The 18489-nt window shown below is 38.4% G+C and overlaps 1 protein-coding gene across 2 annotated transcripts in view; it reads right to left on the bottom strand.

The window, feature by feature from the left end:
• STK3 (serine/threonine kinase 3) overlaps positions 1-18489 on the bottom strand; it is a 143058-nt gene that overhangs the window by 9543 nt on the left and 115026 nt on the right. The gene's annotated exons all lie outside the window — the stretch shown is intronic.

The following is an 18489-nucleotide window of genomic DNA, read 5'->3' as shown; positions in this document are numbered from 1 at the left end:
GGACCAAGAAACTTTCAGAATTATCTCAGACACATCTCCCGGGAGATCCAGATAGCCACAGTACTCATCTATATGAACAGCTGATATTCAGGACACTTGAAGGAAGGAAATGGCAGAAAACAGAAGAGTTAGGAAGGTCTCACCTATCTGGCCTCAGATGAGAAAACCACTTAATCAGCCACAGCTCAATCTGGGAAATTATGTGTGTGTGTCTGTGTACATATGTTTCCTTGGCAAATTAAAAAATATATTTCTTTGACTTCTGTTTGTGCTATAGGTATTACCTCACAAACCCTAAAAGCCTGCAATAATCCAAACACTGAATGCAACAGCAAATATAGCAAATAAGATGTGTAGAAATATCTCAAACAAGATATTTCATTACTCCTATGTAATTTATTGCCCTGCATAAATAAATATTTTGGTTCAAATTCTTAAAGCAATAGAGCTCAGCATTCATTCACTTCCACTTGCAAACAGTTTCCAATTTAAACTGCCATAAATAATTCACCAAGTAGCTTGTAGCAGTAACTATTGGGGCTACTGGCATTAATGGGAAGGGAGAGGGAAGCAGTCAGCAGCACAAGCTACAGGAATTCAGAAAGGATTTCAATTTTATTTCAGTAGCTTTTTAAAAGCTGTTAACTGTAACACATTGTTACAATTACAATTGTAATCAGGATAGCTGATTACAATTACAGCTGATAATAGATAATTCCATTTCTGCCACTCCACATAACAGACCGAATTATGTCCTTTCAGAGATCAAACACCCACAACCACACAAGAGACAGTAATTAGTGTCAGGATGGGCCACTTCCAAGACAGAGGTCTTAATGGAGTTTCTGGTAGCAGCGTTTGCCTTCACTGGGACCTTTTATTTCACCAGATAATCACATTTGGGATTTGGGAAAGCAATAGTCCAAACTCCAACTTACAATGCCACACACAGACATAGCCTTTTAGAGTGAGTACACTTACCCAGTTTTCCAGAAGAAAGATTAGGTGTACAATGATAAAACTTTTCTCCTTAAAGATGTATTTGTTAACCCACTCATTAAAGAAAGCTACAATGCATAAGGGAAGCAAATCAAACAAGGAAGTCAAACCACGCCAGAGCCAGATGACATTAAATAATTTCTCCTCAAAGCTAATGTATTCTCAAGACACAGTCACAGGCAAAGAAGCCTCACTGAAATTCTCTGCTTTGCTAGGGCAAGGGAAATCAACTTTGCCTATTAAGAGACCAGACAACAAGTCATCCTTATGGGACAAAAGCTCCCAGTGCTGCAAGCTGAGTGCCAGCAGCCCCTGCCTCCACCTTCTCTTCTCCCTGATCTGGGGGGAAATCCTGGTGGAAGGCAAACTTTCAGAAAGGAGTTCCATCGACCCAAGTTCCCAAGTGGCTGAAGTATCTTCCACCAGTACCAACCTAAGATAGGAAAAATATAATAAAAGCATAACTAACCTTCTAACTGAACTACAATTTTCAGTTATAATCTTTGGAAAAGGCAACTCAGCCACACACTTGGGAGACCAGTAAGTCTGGAAACATAGTACACTTTATCTCAAACTTCCAGAAAATGGGACACTAATAATTTAATTCCTCCTTGCTCATTTTTCAACTTATTTGTAATAGGTTAGAGGCTCTTCCAGGAAAGGCCACATGTAGATGTTAAAAAGGACCAGAACAGAGAAGGAATCACGAGCAAGCTTTTTTTAATGTGACTGTCCTCATTACACTGGGATACAGTAAAAATCCAAAAGTTGAGGCAGCTCCAGGCATGAAGTGTTCCAGTTGCCATCAGAGCACAGGTCAGAGCTACAAGCGCTCCACAGACAGGTGGGCTGTCCTTGTGGGAAGGTGGCAGGAGCCACTGCTGATCACTCCAGGGGTTTAAAATAATCCAGCATGATCATGCAAGGTTTGCTGAATACAAATTAGCATGTCATCAGAAGAACACTTCTTGTTTTAGTGGGCTGACCCTGTCTGGATGCCAGGCACTCACTAAAGCTGCTCTGCCACTCCCACAACCGGACAGGAGAGAGAAAATGTAACAAAGAATCACGAGCTGAGATAAGGTACCACTCACCAAATTCTATCGTGGGCCAAACAGAACTGAATCGGGGATACTAACAAAATTTACTTATAACAAAATCAGAGCAGGATAACGAGAAGTCAATTGGACTTCTGTTAAAATATCTTCCCTCAGTTAATCAGACAGTTAAAAACACCATCCCTCCATCCCTTCCTCCTTCCCAGCTATACCTCCTTCCCCCACCAGTGGAGGGAGACAGGGAATGGACGTTTTGATCAGTTTATCCCATGTTGTTTCTGCTGCTGCTCAGGGAGAGGTGTCCTTCTGCTGCTCCACTGTGGGGTCCCTCCCATGGGAGACAGTCCTTCATAAACTTCCCCCATGTGAGTGCATCCCATGGGCATCAGTTTGCACAAACTGCTGCAATGTGAGTCACTCTTCCACAAGGTGTAGGCCTCCCAGGACAGGCTTCTCCAGCATGGATCACACACAGGATCACAAGTCCTAGCAGGAAACTGCTCCAGCAGGGGCTCCTTTCTCCGCAGGTCTGGAGGTCCCCACCAGGAGCCAGCTCCAGCACAGGCCTCCCACAGATTCACAGATCCCTTTCCAACATCGTCGTGCTCTCCACGGGGTGCAGGGGGATCTCTGCATTGCCATCTACCTCCGTGAACTGCAGGGGCACAGTCACCTCACCAGAGGCTGCAGGGGAACCTCAATTCCAGCACCTGGAGCTGGAATCTCCTCCCTCACTTCTTCTCCCCTGACTTTGGTGTCTGCAGAGCTGTTGCTCCCACACAATCTTACTCTGCTTCTCTCTGGCCACAATTACCACTGGCAATACCTTTTTTTTCCTTCTTAAATATGTTATCACAGAGGTGTTACCACCATTCCTGACTGGCTCGGCCTTGGCCAGCAGCAGGTCCAGAGCTGGGTGGCACTGGATCTGCTGGACATGGGGGAAGCTTCTGGCAGCTTCTCATAGAAGCCACCCAGCTACCAAAACCTGGCCACACAAACACAATACACCTATGCAAAAAACATTCTTACTCTGGTCATTACTGGTTTCAGGTGACTGGCTTTTTTATGCATCCTCAGTGAGACACAAGGAACTTTTCTCTCACATAGTGATGCACTCACCTCCCAGAACCAAACTTCTGCAAGGGAAGTGCAACAAGTTTTACTCTTTTTGTCTGTTGGTCTACCTTCTTGCATCCCATATGGACCAGGTTTATTTGGATCACTATTTTCAGCAAACCGAAGAATAATTACTTGCAATCAATACTACTGCCTGCAGGAGGACCCACACCGTATAGTACATATTTTTTTTTACAATCCTTGTCAAAATTCTGGCCAAAAGGGGCACTTGGAAAATAGGTGTGCATTCCTGTCTACAGACCTGAGTTCTGAGCAATAAGCTCAGAAGGAAGGCCATAAAGTACAATCAAAAATGGACTCTCAGAAGTCAAAAAGTCAAAGAGTAAGTCAATGGAAATCCTGACTACTGGATCCCACATGTGTCCAGCACAGGAGCCAGAAGGATGGACCGAGTATCTGAGATACTTGGTGGTGCCTGCAGTCCATGGATTTAAGTGAGGGGATCTGGAACTCAATAGCCACACTTGGCTAGCTCATATGTGTAGCCATCCAAACTTTTCAGGGAGTGGAAGCCAAAGTTGTGGTGGATGTAGAACACTATAATCTTAATCCATTCTGGACAGCAAGAGAAGTAAATAAAACCTCTATGCCAATCATGTTTTCAATATGATAAAAGTAGATTCCATTATTAATTCCATAATGCCTGAGTTACCATTGCAAACCTCCAGTCTATCAAAGTAAATTATGAAATACTGCTATTAAGCTTGTGCAACAAAAACAATCAAATGCATTTTCAGGGTTTAAATTTTTAAGAAGACAGATATTCAACCAAAAAGTAATCTCTATCAAGTTTGTTGTGTTTACTTGAAAAAACAAATTCTTCCTAGCAACTGCTTAAATGAATCTTACATGCAACATGCCTATCAGGGGCCTTTGATTAAAAAAATATGGATTATTAATACTATATTCTGAGTCATCTATTTTTCCATCTGCTATCAATTCCTATAGTATGAATTACCAACAGAATGGCTAACAACAATTATTGCATCAACGGCAATTGCAAAAGAGGGTTGCCCACAGCACCTTCTAAGACTTAACCAGTGCATATTTTGGATTTTCTTGTGTGTTAGTGGTTTAAGATAACAGAAACTTTTCTGTCCAGCTATTCACTTCCCTCTGTCAAGTAGAGTTTTCTTTTCTTTAGTGGAATGAGGTCCACTTCAAACTCTTTTTTTTTACTGGTATAAAAAGTTAAACTTGAGTCAGAATCCAAAAGGTACAAGATAGGGCTTTCTGCCCAATTTATCTCTACTACGAATTCACATCCAAAAACTGTGAATCTCACTAGTGAAAACATTGTCACACACTTGTGTGCAAGGAAATACTCCCCAGCCACTGCTGTCTGTTCAGCTGCTTCCAGGCAGCACCAGGAGAAGTGCTTTATGTTTGCTTACAGAGCAAACCCTGCTGACCCTGCCTAAGCAGTGCCAGGTGAGGATGAGCTGCCTAAGGCACCCACTGGCCACACAGCAGAGCTCTGACCTGCTGCCATCCCCACCCCTGCTGTCACTGCAAATCAGCCTCAAGAAAAACTGGGATGGGGAATGGAATGAGGGCATTTATTTCAGGGTGTCTGAAGAGCAAGAATGCTTGTTGCAATGCACAAAGTTATACAAATATAAAAAGGACCTTATTTATTGTAACAATTTATAGGAGAGAAGGACTGACAACTGTCGAAAGCCGAAGTTCATTCCACAGGACTGCAGTTCCCTTAAGCATCTTGAGGGGTAAAATAAGCATATAAGAAAAAAATAAAGATAGAGAAGGTAATGTATTTTTTAAATGTTTTTCTAGGGATAAAAGTGTATTTAACTTCTCCATTATTAATTCCTATTTTCACTAGTAGAATTCTCTCTAATAAAATTAAAGCTGAATGTAATTTTAGCAACACAAACCTAAATCTTAGTCAGTGACATCAATATTTTTTAGCTCTAGGAGACTTTTATCAGCTTCATACAAAGTGACATTTCAATAGAAATCACCACTAGGAACAAAACAAACTTTTCTGTAGCATTAGTTCATACTGTCCTTTGCATGCTTTTTTGAATAGCACCCCGGGCTCTCCTTTGAGCACATTAAGTACTGCCAGTACTAAAATTCAAAAATCATGAGCTGAGTCATCTATTTTCATTAAATTATCCTTAAAATTAGATTCCTAAAATAACATGCTTTTAAGAGAAGTGAAGTGTCTTTTTATTTTCACATTAATTTTTAAGTCATCAGGATGCAGATAAAATCTAAATATTTCTGTAATTAAAAAAGCTAAAAAGCTCAAGGGAAAAAAATGTAGTAGTCAAAAACTTCAATGAACAATCCTGATTATTGGAACTGAAATCTAAGGAAAAGCACAGCTTATCATGAAGAGCAGTGTAAAATTAGCAATAATGTCTGTTGCAATATTACCCAGTTACTGACAAAACAGTGAGGCAGTGTGCATTGATGCTTTATCATACCCTAAGCTTTTCAAATATAGAGCACCATGAAAGAGTCTGAACATGGGAAAATAAACTGAAGCAATGTATCTCAAAAACTCTGTAGCCAGTAAACTTCCATTATAAGTATCTTCAAGATAAAATCCTTAGTATCTCATAGAAAATGTAAAAAATAATGTGTCTCTCTTTCCCATGCCATTTACACAGGCTGTGTTGTTACACTACGTGCTAGGGTCTACTGAAGCATGATACTTTAATTTGCTATCACCTTCTCTTTAGAATTTCGTCATCCATCACAGACATTTTAAAAATTGCTTTTAGAGTATCACAGGCAAAAATTCACAGTTTGGAATCCCTTAGAGAAAATCTTGGTGGCTTTTTATATCCTGTGATTTTTTATACCAGGAATCTCAAGCTTAATTGTACAGTTTGTCCTGAAGAATACTACAAATGTTTATAGAAGCTCCCAACAGAGTAAATAAGCTAAAGATGAGGAAAAACACTCCATCTGGATATTCACCATGCTGTTTAAACTTCATTGCAAATATATCCACACAGTGTTGATGGCAAAGTAGCTACTACACCTGATCTAAAAATGTGCAGGATTTCCCCCTCAGCCCCTTCTGCTTTTGGAGAAAAAAAAAAAAAAAGGAAGGCAACCAAAAAAACCCAAAATAACACCCAAAACATCCTTTCAAATATTACCAAGCAAAGATATAAGGGTTTAAAAGGAAGAGGGACTCTTTCTTTAAAGCTCTTAGCGTAGCAAGTAAGTAGCATCAAAAAGTTAAAAGCATTTTATCTTTATTAATCTATAGCTCTCCAGGAGCAATAGCAAGTGCTTCTAAATAATCCTTCATCCCGAGCTCAGCTATCAGCAGGTATATTACAGTGTCCTTGAAATACCACATTTCAGCTACTGCAGCTGTAATTCAGCTTCAAAAACCCAAATATTGCCCTCATATCCTCATATACAAAAGCTTTTGCAAGTTAAGCCACTGCCTCCCTGACATCTGATTCTTCCATGAAAAGAGCATTAAAAAATATTCAGAAAAGAAAAATGTTTTATTTTTGTAAAATTCTACTCATCTACACATAAATGCATGCTGCATTAACAACAAAGATATAAGCTATTAGGGATGAGAAAGACTTTAAAAACCCCATTTCTTGAAGACACCAAAACACTGTAAAAATAAATAAAAAATGAAAGAAGCTCCTAGTTTTGTTAAAGTATTTTGTAAATACAAAAATATAGTGAAAAGTAAAGACATAAGTAACTTGAAGTAAAAGCCCTGAGGTTAAAAAAAGCTGTATTAAAAATCTAAAAATCATTGAATACATAATGATATATTTTAAAGCTATTTTTCCTCAATAGTCCATTTAAGATTATTTTCAAAAGAGAAAGAAAAATAGAAATTCAAATAATAGTGAGTTTTGACACACAATTATTGCACAGCAATAACCCTCAGACTGAGAAAAGCATTTAACCTGAAGAGCAATGCAAGAGGCTAAAAGAATTTTAAACATCAAACCTTAAGTGTCCTACTGAGGGATAACATATGATAATCCCAATCTTCTGAGAAGCATAAAAGGTTGATAATCAAAACTAAACTAAATATTCCTAACAGGAAAAGTCTGTTGGAAGAGACACTCAACCCCCAAACCCAAAACGCACACGTGAATTGGTATCTTATTTGCTGGGAAACCTTGACTTAGCTACACTCTTTATAAGGAAGATAATTCAGTTTAGTTTAGAAGAGCTAATTCAGAAAGGCCCTAGGAATAACAAATTATCTTTAATAAATGTAAAAATTATAGACATACTCTTTGCTGGGGTTTATTTCATGCAGCAAGCTTTTAATCCAAAAACTCAGGGCAATTTATGAACAACAAATGCCAGGTTTATTAATCACTGGAAGAAAAAAGAAAATACAGCAAAGGCAGCAAAAAACTCTGAAGAAAACTGAGGCATCAGTTGAAAGAGGCCTGTAAAACCTCAGAAATTGTGGAATCTGAACTTGCAGCAACTCAATAAAGACTGGGCTAAGCAGAAAGATTTAACTGAGCTGTTAATCTCAGTTAGCAGGGAGTCAGCCCTGCCTCAGGAAGGCCTGCAGGTTACCACCCTGGGAGAGGGACTGGAGGAGGATGACAGCCAAGCACACTGAGCACGCTCAAACACCAACACAGAGCCCATGGATGCTGCACACAGGGACTGACTGCAGTGAACTGCAAGGGCAGAATCAATCTCCCAGTCTGCAGCATCTTCGCCAGACAGCACCAAGCTTTCTTTTCTATACAACTTAAAAGATCACAGCGAAGCACTGTTGGTTTTTAAAGAATGTGTTGAGACAAATTTCTTCAAAAGTTCTTTATTCCTTCCTCAAACATTTTCTGGAAATCCTTTTTCCCCTGCCAGGACTACTTGACTACTATTTATTTTGATGTGGTTCACAGTATTTAGCTTGATGTGGTTCACAGTTCTCCTAAAAGATCTGGCTGCTCAGTAGCAGCATCCTGGCCCATGGCATACCCAAAGATGAATGGTACTGTTCCACTCCTGCATGGCATTCAGCAGCTTCCTGAATCACAGGGGATGGAGATCTCATTTGCTGATGGAAGTTTTAGTGATATGAAAATTGATTTAAATTGTTCAGGCTTAAGAACTGAGCAGATTTTAAAAAATCTCTTTACACCAAAACAATAGTTTATTAACTGTTTCCGATGCTGCCTTCCACTGAAGTCCTGTCTATAAATCATACCAATCAGGCACTACAGAGTTTCAGCTGGTTCATTAAGGTGGATTTGGTTTTTCTTTTGTCAAAATGCACCAGCCCCATACTCGGAAAACACATAATAAATAAACACTATCAATAAACTTGATGAAATCCACTGCATGATGGGCTAAATCTAGCAGACATCTACTGGTTTGCTTTTAATCCAGACTAAATTAAATCTAAAATAAGTGAACAAATACAGAAAGGGATAATCTATGAATAACACCACTTAGTTGGCAGCTTTCAAATAATACACAGGATCTCTTTTTTTACAAACATGTAGTAGACCACTCTATTGCAAATAATATACTAAAAAATATCCCAAAAATACAGAACATTACACTGATAATCTGTCACGTCAGCACACATTAATCAAGAGTTCCATGTATCAACATACAACTAAAAGCAATGCTAAATTAAAAAAAACAGACCATTCGTCTTAATGAACAAGAAATCCAGGGAATCTAGACACTGAACAGTACATTTAAGTATAGTCTAAATCTAGTCTCTAAAACACAATCCACCTTTGTGAGAAGTGTGATGCTCACTCTCTATGAATTTAGAAACTACACTTATTCACTAAGATTCAATGATTCAGTGGCATATTCGTTTACTGAGTCCAGAACTGCCAAAATCATGTGCCAAAGAAATATTTTATTATCAAACATTTTGTCTGTGACTCAAATATCAGTGTGATCAAGCCAACAATTAGCACAGCTCTTTCTTACCTTCACAGAACTCTCTCCTAGGAAGATCCAGGGAGAATTGATCTATTTGCCTTCTCACAGACAACAGAGCAACACTAGTTTATTCAATTAGGTTTTTCATAATCTGCAGATATAGTTTTGACTCACTACTCAAGGCTAACAGGTACTGTACAAGCTTTTGTGCCAATGCTGTTCATGAATCCCCATTCAAATTTAGAATGCTCACCACTCCCCTTCTGCACCTCTGGAGTGAATGATGACGATGACATAGCCCGAACTCAGGAATGGTACAAGCTCTGCAAACCCTCTTTATGTGAAACACATCTCAGCTGCATCTTTCTGGCCTCTCTGCTGGTAATCCAATCCATCTCTGGAATGATTATCTAGGGTTCAATTAAGGGCTCCATTTTCTAGACTTAAAAATCCGTTTTCTTTTTCCATAAAGAAAATGAAAATAATCACAAAATGTTATCCATTGCATAGTATATATATATTGAAAACGCTGGTAATGTTCTGTTGCGGTGTGTTTTAAACTTTCAGGTCCCTTCCCCAGGTGTACCAGTACCTTCTTCCCCTCCCTGCCTTGTCCCTTGCTGAGTGAGTCCTGTCAATCAGGCTTAACATTCCAAGGCGTCGTGTGGTTGGTCAAGTTCAAAGGATGCCCCTCAGGCCTGGGGGTCATTGGCCTGTCTAGCTGTCATTCTCCCCTGAGACCCCGCCCCTCCCACCTGGTTGGTGGCTCACCTGTCCCCTCCCCTCCCCTGCCCCTGAGCTTAAAAGGTGAAGCAGGCCATGTGCTCTCGATTCTGTTGGAGGTCTTCCCAAGATTCAGACCCCTGTAACCATGGAATAAACCACTGCATATAACCCTTCGGCAGAATCCCTCCTTTTTTCTCTTCACCTTCGCCTGAAGCCTCTTCCTAAGGTAAACAGAGTCCCTAAGAAGCCTGGACTTGTTTAGTGCCCAGCTGCAATCACCAGCAAGCTAAGGGTGTCTCTGGGGTGATCCACCACAGAAGCCGCCTCTGGCTCAGCAGCGAGGGTCAGACTGGCCCAGGCACCATCTAACTGGTAATATTGGGATTCACATCCCAATAATGTTCAACAGCAGAACATTGGTAAACTTCCAGTGTCTGTAGCTTCTAGTTTAGATCCCTCTCAAGAAAAACTGTTGGGAATTCAATCCAGGTTTTAGAATTGATTTTGTGTTTATAGATTGGAAACTGAAGTAGAAGCAAAGGCATCACCTATATTATTTCCAAACTTAACTATCAGGGCAGGAAATAATGTGAACTCACATGCAGCACATTCCTAGACCACACAAAAAGCATAAGAAAAATATGAGCTAGAAAAACGCATTCCTCCAATACAAGGTGTCAGTACTCAAACAAAATCCATGCTCAATGCAGTCAGTTGCTATACAATTCATAGGCTCAGCTCTAAATAAAAGTATGATTAAAAGCCAAAAAAAGTGTATTTCAGTGTGCAGTGCCTTGTGAAAGCAGTTCAGTAGCTTTGACCATCTTCATAGCAGTGCCTTTCCAAAATAAAAGATGAAAATACAAACTCTGAGGTTATTAAATGTCCTCACAATTTATTTAGAATACATCACTGGCGTTTCTGCTTACTCCTCAGTTTGAATAGTATCCTGCATTCAGAGATACAACACTGAAGACAGACAAAGTACAAATTTATAGGACTGGTCATGTATTTAGAGTCATCGTTCGGTCTGTAAGAATAAAAAGGGTGAATAACTCCCTTATCGCCAACAGATCTGATGGATATGCATGAGCTTAAACAGATGCAAGAAATGTAAGTATCAAAAGACTGCCTATCTGTCTTGGACCTTAAATATTAATTTAGCAATGCACATGGGCTATTTCTTGTTCCAGTTATTGCACAAGTCTGGACATGAACACTAGGATTTACTGTGAAAAAAATCCCTACCCTCAGAAAGAAGTAAATATACAGCATACATCATAGAATTGATACAAAAGAAATTCATCTTACGTGCCAGTAGGATGCAGGAATGGGAAAGGAAGGAATCATGAGGATCTTTACAACTTCTACATTCCATCACAAAGAGAAAACCTCAGATATTTTAAAACCTGACATTAACATATAGCAGCAAATGCTAAGAGCCTCAAAAATGTAATTATTTTAAGAATTCCCAGTACTAGTATCACCTTCCCTTGTCACCCAAAGAGAGAGATGTGTTTTCATTTGAAACTCAAATTATTTTCTGGGTACATTCTATCAGTGACAGAGAAGTTGCTTTTGGCATTAAGCCACCATCTTCTGAAAAGCTGCCATGGTTTTGAATACAAATTGCCTTGTTGAACTACACCACATATTGAGTAGTGGACTCACTAACCAATTATTTTTCCTTGAAGAAACACAATGCCAGCTCAGGTCTGATGGAGGAAAAATGATACTTTTTCTGTTTAATGTCTAAAAAACTTACATTGTTACAGTCTGAAATCAGAGTGCACTCCAAGTCTAGATGTCCCAACATCCTATCACCACAGAAATTCTGTTAGTAATTTAAGAATGCTATAGACATGAAGAAAGCAATGTCTTGTTGGGTTTTTTGACATCACTGAAAAAGTAAGGTTTTCATTATAATTGTCCTAACTTCATCTCACACACACACCTATGTGCATGAAGTTGAAAGTACAAATACTGTATAAACTATGAGAATTGACAATGCTGTAAAAACAAATACATTAGAGAAAATGTAAAAAAAAAAATTGTTGCAATGAATGTCAAATTCACCAAAGGCTCCATTAAAAGACACAAAATGCAAATAATGACTTCACAATATTTTTTTTAAATCCAAAACCTAGGAAGATGTATTTTAAAATAGCAACATTACAAAGTTGCATACAAAAAAATTTGTGGACCTGGCCCATCAGTTAATTTTGTAAAAGAAGTAACTGTGCTTCTATTTTCATTACTGATTCTGACTTTATACTCCATTTGCAGAAGTTTTAGATTCTTGCCCATTTCAATTTCAAACAATATTCCTCTCTCCTCCATCAGTATCTCTTATTGATTTTAATACAGTCTACGAGGAAGATCTTATTCTGTTGATTTTTAACATTAATATCTCCAAATATCTTCCATTCTGGGAGTGTATTTATGTCATTTGATGGTCTGTATTACACAAGGAATCCTAATAATTATGAACTAAATGCCTACTAATCTGGTTGTTGATGATGTTGTTAGAATGCCAGTCACGATTACCAGATCCTGGCCATTAGAATAATAATAGCAAAGGAGTATTTTCAGCAATTTAACAGTTGCTCCTACTTCAACAAATGTATTCTATTTATACTTCCCTAAGTAGGACCACAGTGCATAATAAGTTGCCTAGAAGCCGCCACATTGCAAAACTACAAGGCTAATTAATTTATCACATCAATTTGTTTTATTATGCTGAAAATATGTCACCTCTTTCTCACCAATATATCATACAACGTTTTGAAAGCAATATAATTTGAAAATTAACAGATTTGTTATTTAATGTTGCCATAACAACCATAGCAAATTGTGTAAGAAAATACCAAGCAATAAAGGATGAAATGCCATAGAAACAGATAAGAATAGAACAAGTTGTGTCAGTTCTAGCCTTAAGGAAAATTTTAGGCACAGAAAAGCTCATGGACAGAATTATGAAAAGGTGGAGAAACAGAAAAGGGCAGTTAATGTTGGAAAATTAAAAAATTAGTTGTATGGCATAGTGCCAGTGTCCTCCAACAGAGATGACATGCAGATTAGTTGAAACCTCTAAGAAAACTAAAGCACATTAGATAAAAATTCAGCACAGATAATGCAAGAAACTTGTTTTACTTTTGGGGTTTTTTTAATCTTCTGCTTATAACAATACTGCTGCAGTGTTGCACAATATAAATAGTCAAAAGCCCTCAAAACCTGAATACAGTAATAGCCAAATTGCTGCCAGTTTTACATGGTTTTCTAAAATTCCCTCCAGCAGAAGGAATTAACAATTGACTTAGGAAGTTATGAAGGAATTCAAATGTAGGACCTATTTTCCTGTAGGTCAACCCACTACTGCACAGCATAATGAATGTAAACATGAGATGATATCATTTCATCTCTGCTCCTCACCTTTCCAATGACCTTTCAGAGAAAACATCCTGGAGCCTGAATTTTGTTTAACATGGAAGTCATACAGGCTGGATAACATGACGTTCCTACCTATGAGCAAAACATCTTTAAGGCATTTATTTCTCCTAAAATAAAAATGTTATACAGCTATCTCTGTATCACAGCTAAAGTCAACACACAGAGCAGTCAAATGCAAAGTTTTATGTACAGGAGAAGAAATAATATATTTACAGCTCTTTGTTTGAAGGATTAATAAAACCAAAATCAAACTTCCTTCCAGTGAAACTTCATTTTGGATGGAGTACTACCTTGAACTGAGAGCATAATCAAGGAAAATCACTTTCTTATTACATCTCTCTTGTTTCAAAGAAGGACAAAAAAGCAGATGGCATCAAAATGGAGCCCAAAGATGGTATATTTAAATTTGATACAGCAAACATATGGAAACCATTATATAAGGAAGGGAATTGTTGCATAAAATGTTCAGGTGAGAGGCACTTAATGAAAGACAAGAATCTTGGGAGCAGCATAAAAAAGGATAGAGACTAAAGAAGAAGCTTCATTCTACACAAAATCTGATCTAATCACAGGAGATAGCCAAAAGGGCCAGTCCTGCTGTGTGAAACCCTCAGGCTACCTTACATGACAATCTACCAACTCTGCAACTGTAGGGTGAGCTGGGAGAGGGAGGAGGACAAGGGGGAGTCGGACATTTTTTGAGCACGACAAATTGACTCAGCTTGATTGATACATGGAGATAACAGAAATGAGCCAGTGTGCCCTTGTGTCATGCCTCAGTCTTTTCCTAGCTCCCGTTTCATGGGTATGCCACCCCTCTGTCCCTGGTGCCAAGCTACTGAGGCCACAATCAACCTTTCAGCATGACAAAGACAACAGCTGACTACGGGCTTTGGGCTACAACCCATCCTCCAGCACAGGTAACCATCCTGGATCCCTCTTCTCAAGAGGCAAATTAGTAGAAATAGTATTGAAACTTAGAGCAAATTAACTACCTTTGAAACCTCCACCTTTGCTGGAGGTCAGATTTGGTCAATATGACTCAAAAGTTATCACGATAAACAGCACAATAATAGAAGTCTAATTTCCTCAAGAAACGGATCAAAAATATTATACAGCTAGATGGCACAAAAATAACCTTTGTACAGGGTGACTAAAAATTTGAAACACCAGTATGATTAAATTATTAGCAGAAAGCACATAGTAAGACTAAGTATCCCATTTTGGATAAGTATAGGTTGGGGGAGAGATCACAAAAATATATGAAAGATGACTGAGCTTTTATGACAAAGTGAATAAAATTGATTTTATACAGTGCAACTTCTAAATCATATAAAGTATTTCCCCCAAAGCTCTGGAGTAGGATTAGTAGTTTTCTCAAATTCAGTCTGTGTGCAAAACTGTAAACAAGTCATTTAAATGCAAGAGTGGGGGATTCTGCAGGGCAGGGGTCACCCAACACAGCAGCTTTTCTCTTTCTGGTATTCATAGCACCTTAGAAGAAACACAGAGATGTGTATCCTCAGCACATTTTAGGATTCACAGTATATCTGACAGCAAAATAACAATACCAATACCTATACCAAAAAATGGCACATCTGAAAACCCAACAAGTGAAAATGTAGTACCAGCAAGCAAAGCTTTTGTACCAGTTATTTCTTGTAGACTTAGAAAATCAAACTGTAAACTTTTTTCTTACTTCACAATATTCTTTAAATGCCAAATGCCTACAATCATTGAAAACCTTTTAACATCATCTTACAATGTAACCTATTGCAATAGTTTCTTGTGTTCCTGTATTTCTTCCCTGTTCCAATAGAACAAGAGCTGAGTATCATATTAATTTATTCTCTATATAAATTTGATCATCTCACATTTATAAGAAGATTATGGGCCTATGAATGAGGCCCAATTGTGGATGTAAATGGTGACCTACTCAAGTGCTGAAGTTATACAACAATGACTTTCAAAGCACAATCTAACTTATCAATTGTTTTATAGAAAAAGCCCTCACACCCTTGAAGAGGAAGAAATAGCATCTTTGGGATAAAGGTTTCAGGTGTCACCTATTTGAATCCTCATGTTGCTTCAGTGTTACTCCTGACATTCTGACTTCTTCAACTAACTGCTCAGGCAGCCCTGGTTTAATTTGGAAGTACTCAAAATCTTCTCTCTCAGAAAAGCCTCCAGCAACTTGGCATCACATCTTCTCACCGCTGTGCAAAGCCATTGCTTTATCAAAACCACAATAAATTTAAAAGCAATATATAGATAGCAGAATCCATAACTGTTGTGATAGCACTGATGAAAATGTGACAACCCTAATACTTCAAAAAATGTTTTAATTAAAATGTTTCAGTGAAGCAATTGCTATTTTTACCTTTTACAATAGATTTTGATTATCATTTAAAACAACGCAACTAATTAAAAGAAAAGCTTAAGTAACATTCACAGTCCTGTGAGGAGATATTTCACCAGGAAGTGAATCCTTATTAGTAAAATTTCTGTCCAGTGAGCTGAAAGGCATCTGCAGACCTATGGAATATAAAACACAGAGGAAAAGAAATCTGCAGGGATTGCAAAGTAAGTTACCACAGAGCCTACTAAAACTCTCCAAACACTGAGATTCTGCAGCACCACTAGGAAAACCTACCTTACCCCTGAAATAATTGACACTTTTGAGTGATGAGGACTACACCATTCATCCAGTTTTACTTCATGTTATCCAACATGTGACACTGAGGTCAGAAGGTGTTACTAAAACAAGCGCTATGATTGATTACTACCCACCTGAACTGGAAAGCAAAGGCAGTGGGGAAAGGGAGGCTCTCCCCCCCTGGCACCCAGCACAGTACATGGTCCAGGACCACACAGTGACTTATCACAGTGCTTATCCTCTAAGGCAGATGTCTTTTCCAAAAGCAAGGTTTGAAGTGCAGCCCAACTGTATTGAGACTCCCTGTATCACATCCTCATGACATTTGTGCTAATTAAAAGGATTCCACTAATTCCAGGTGGCTGCTTTGAAAATTTAGAAATTAGAACAAATCGTATTTCATACTTACTTCATACTTACACTATGGTTAGTGACAAAACTCTGACTGAACACGGCTCAGTTTAACCTTTAAATATGTATACTCTAAAAGTAAGATATGACTTCTTAACAGAAGCCTCCCACAGACTAAAAGTAGAAGCCCTTCTATACTTTAAATGTGAAGTTGCCTGGTATAACCACTCTAGAAGGAAGAAATAGAAAGGAAATTTTGGTACAGAATAGTCAGGAAATACTCAATTAATGATTCCTATAGATAAGAACTTGTAAAGCACCAGTGTCAGCATGAGCCTAACATTTACCAAAATCAGTCTTAAGACATTTAACAATGTCTTGGCATGTCTCCTGTAAATTTCCCTAAACTGATACAAGTTTTGCTGCCTTTACAGCAAAATTCTCTTGCCTGCTTTACAGGTAGACATGGTTGCTATTAAGAAAGGTAGCAAAAATAATAATTTTTAGTCTGTACTTTTGTCCTTAAAAATCAACATATGCTTTTTTAATGTATAAATGTAGCAAACAGTCAGTAGGAACCACCACAGCAAGGAGAAAAACTCAAAGGATACATCAAGCATACAAGACATTATTCAAACATAAAAAAAGATATTCCACGTTCGTGAATGCATCAAACATGACAATTCTACTTAAATTTCCTGAAAGGTTAGTTGTGATCATGGACTGTCTGGCAATAGGTATCATGTGCTTAGGTGAGTATAAGGTAAAACAAAGCATGAAGTTTGATGGCATAATCAGACAAAAAATACAACTACTCCTAAAAAAACCCATATGGATAAGAGAGGCAGCTTTCACTTAAATACCTGACACCTACTCAATTGTCAACCACCTGCATAGAAAGTTCTTTGAAGCTTTAAAACACCATTTTACTTTCTTTCCTTCTTTCTTAAGAACAAAATATTCTTCAAGCTATTTCCCATTGGAAAATATGCTTTCATTTAACTTCAAAAATGGAATAGGTCTTATTTTAATCTTTCACCTTTGCTCATTTGAAGAAACTTGTACTGTTGATAACAGAAGACAAACCAGATCTTACTTAAATTATGATTTAGGCTATATGTTTCTATCTTCTCAGGAACACTGCATTCCAGATTGATAGCTACTTAGGGTTTTCTTGGGGGTGGTGGTGGTGTTTGGTTTTTTTGTTGTTTGTTTTGTTTATTTGCTTGCTTTGGGGTGTATTTTAATGTTTTCAAAGCAGTCAATCCTGCAAAAGCAGTTGGCAGGATCACCAGACTCGTGACGCAGTAGGTTTATTCATCAGGCACTCATTTTGATTTTTAGCTGAAAAACTCCAGTCTTCATTCCACAAACCATGGTTTGGGAATAGAGGATTCCCATGGCTCTGACACCAACAGTCATTTGTAAAAGGGACTGCACATTCCCGGCTCCAGACCATGGCAGAGCCCCGCTGGATGCCAGGGGGGATGTCTGGAGGGGATGGATACGTGCAGCAGGGTGGCCCTGAGGGCCCGGGCTGCAGGTACCACCCCCCACCTTTGCTGCCTTTTTGGGAGACACTTCACCACTGACAGCCTAGAGCACTTGCTTTATTTTCTGAATTAACTGAAGGATTAGCATGTAATAAGAATGCAGTGCAATTGTTTGGCAGCAGGTTCCAAGAAATGAATACTTTTGTGGATCCAAGGTCGTCAGGACAAACTGCAAAAATAATGAACTCATTTAAAGTAGAAAATAAGATTAAGGAACAAAAACACAGACAATAGGAATCAGGATTGATTATGTAGCTGTAAGCATGGAAAATGCAAATCTATGAAAAGAAATAAGGGTATCTTTAGAAAAACAAGCAGCCATCTAGACATGAAAGTAATGCCAACATTATCACATCCCCACAGCTACAACTAAACCAGCCCAGGTACTCCTTCTTCCTCATCTGAGAATTTAACAAGCTTAAGTCCTAGAAGAGATAATGGAATATGGACCAAAGATTAAGAATTATCCCCTCATGCTAAGTCATTTGTCACAGTTTCCAGGCTTGCTGAAATTCTGGTCCTACCTCTAAAGAAAAAGAAATGGCAAAAGGAATTGTCCAGCTATTCTGTGTAAGTATTTTGAATTTCCTCCCTCAGGAAACAAGGCATAAGCATGGAGCTCAGTAACTTGCTTCTGGTGAGTGCTTCTTGCATACACATGGCTGGC

This window comes from Zonotrichia leucophrys, chromosome 2 (genome assembly GCF_028769735.1).
Source record: "Zonotrichia leucophrys gambelii isolate GWCS_2022_RI chromosome 2, RI_Zleu_2.0, whole genome shotgun sequence".
In the NCBI taxonomy this organism is placed as follows: domain Eukaryota; kingdom Metazoa; phylum Chordata; class Aves; order Passeriformes; family Passerellidae; genus Zonotrichia; species Zonotrichia leucophrys.
This window is presented reverse-complemented; position numbering and strand designations above follow the sequence as displayed.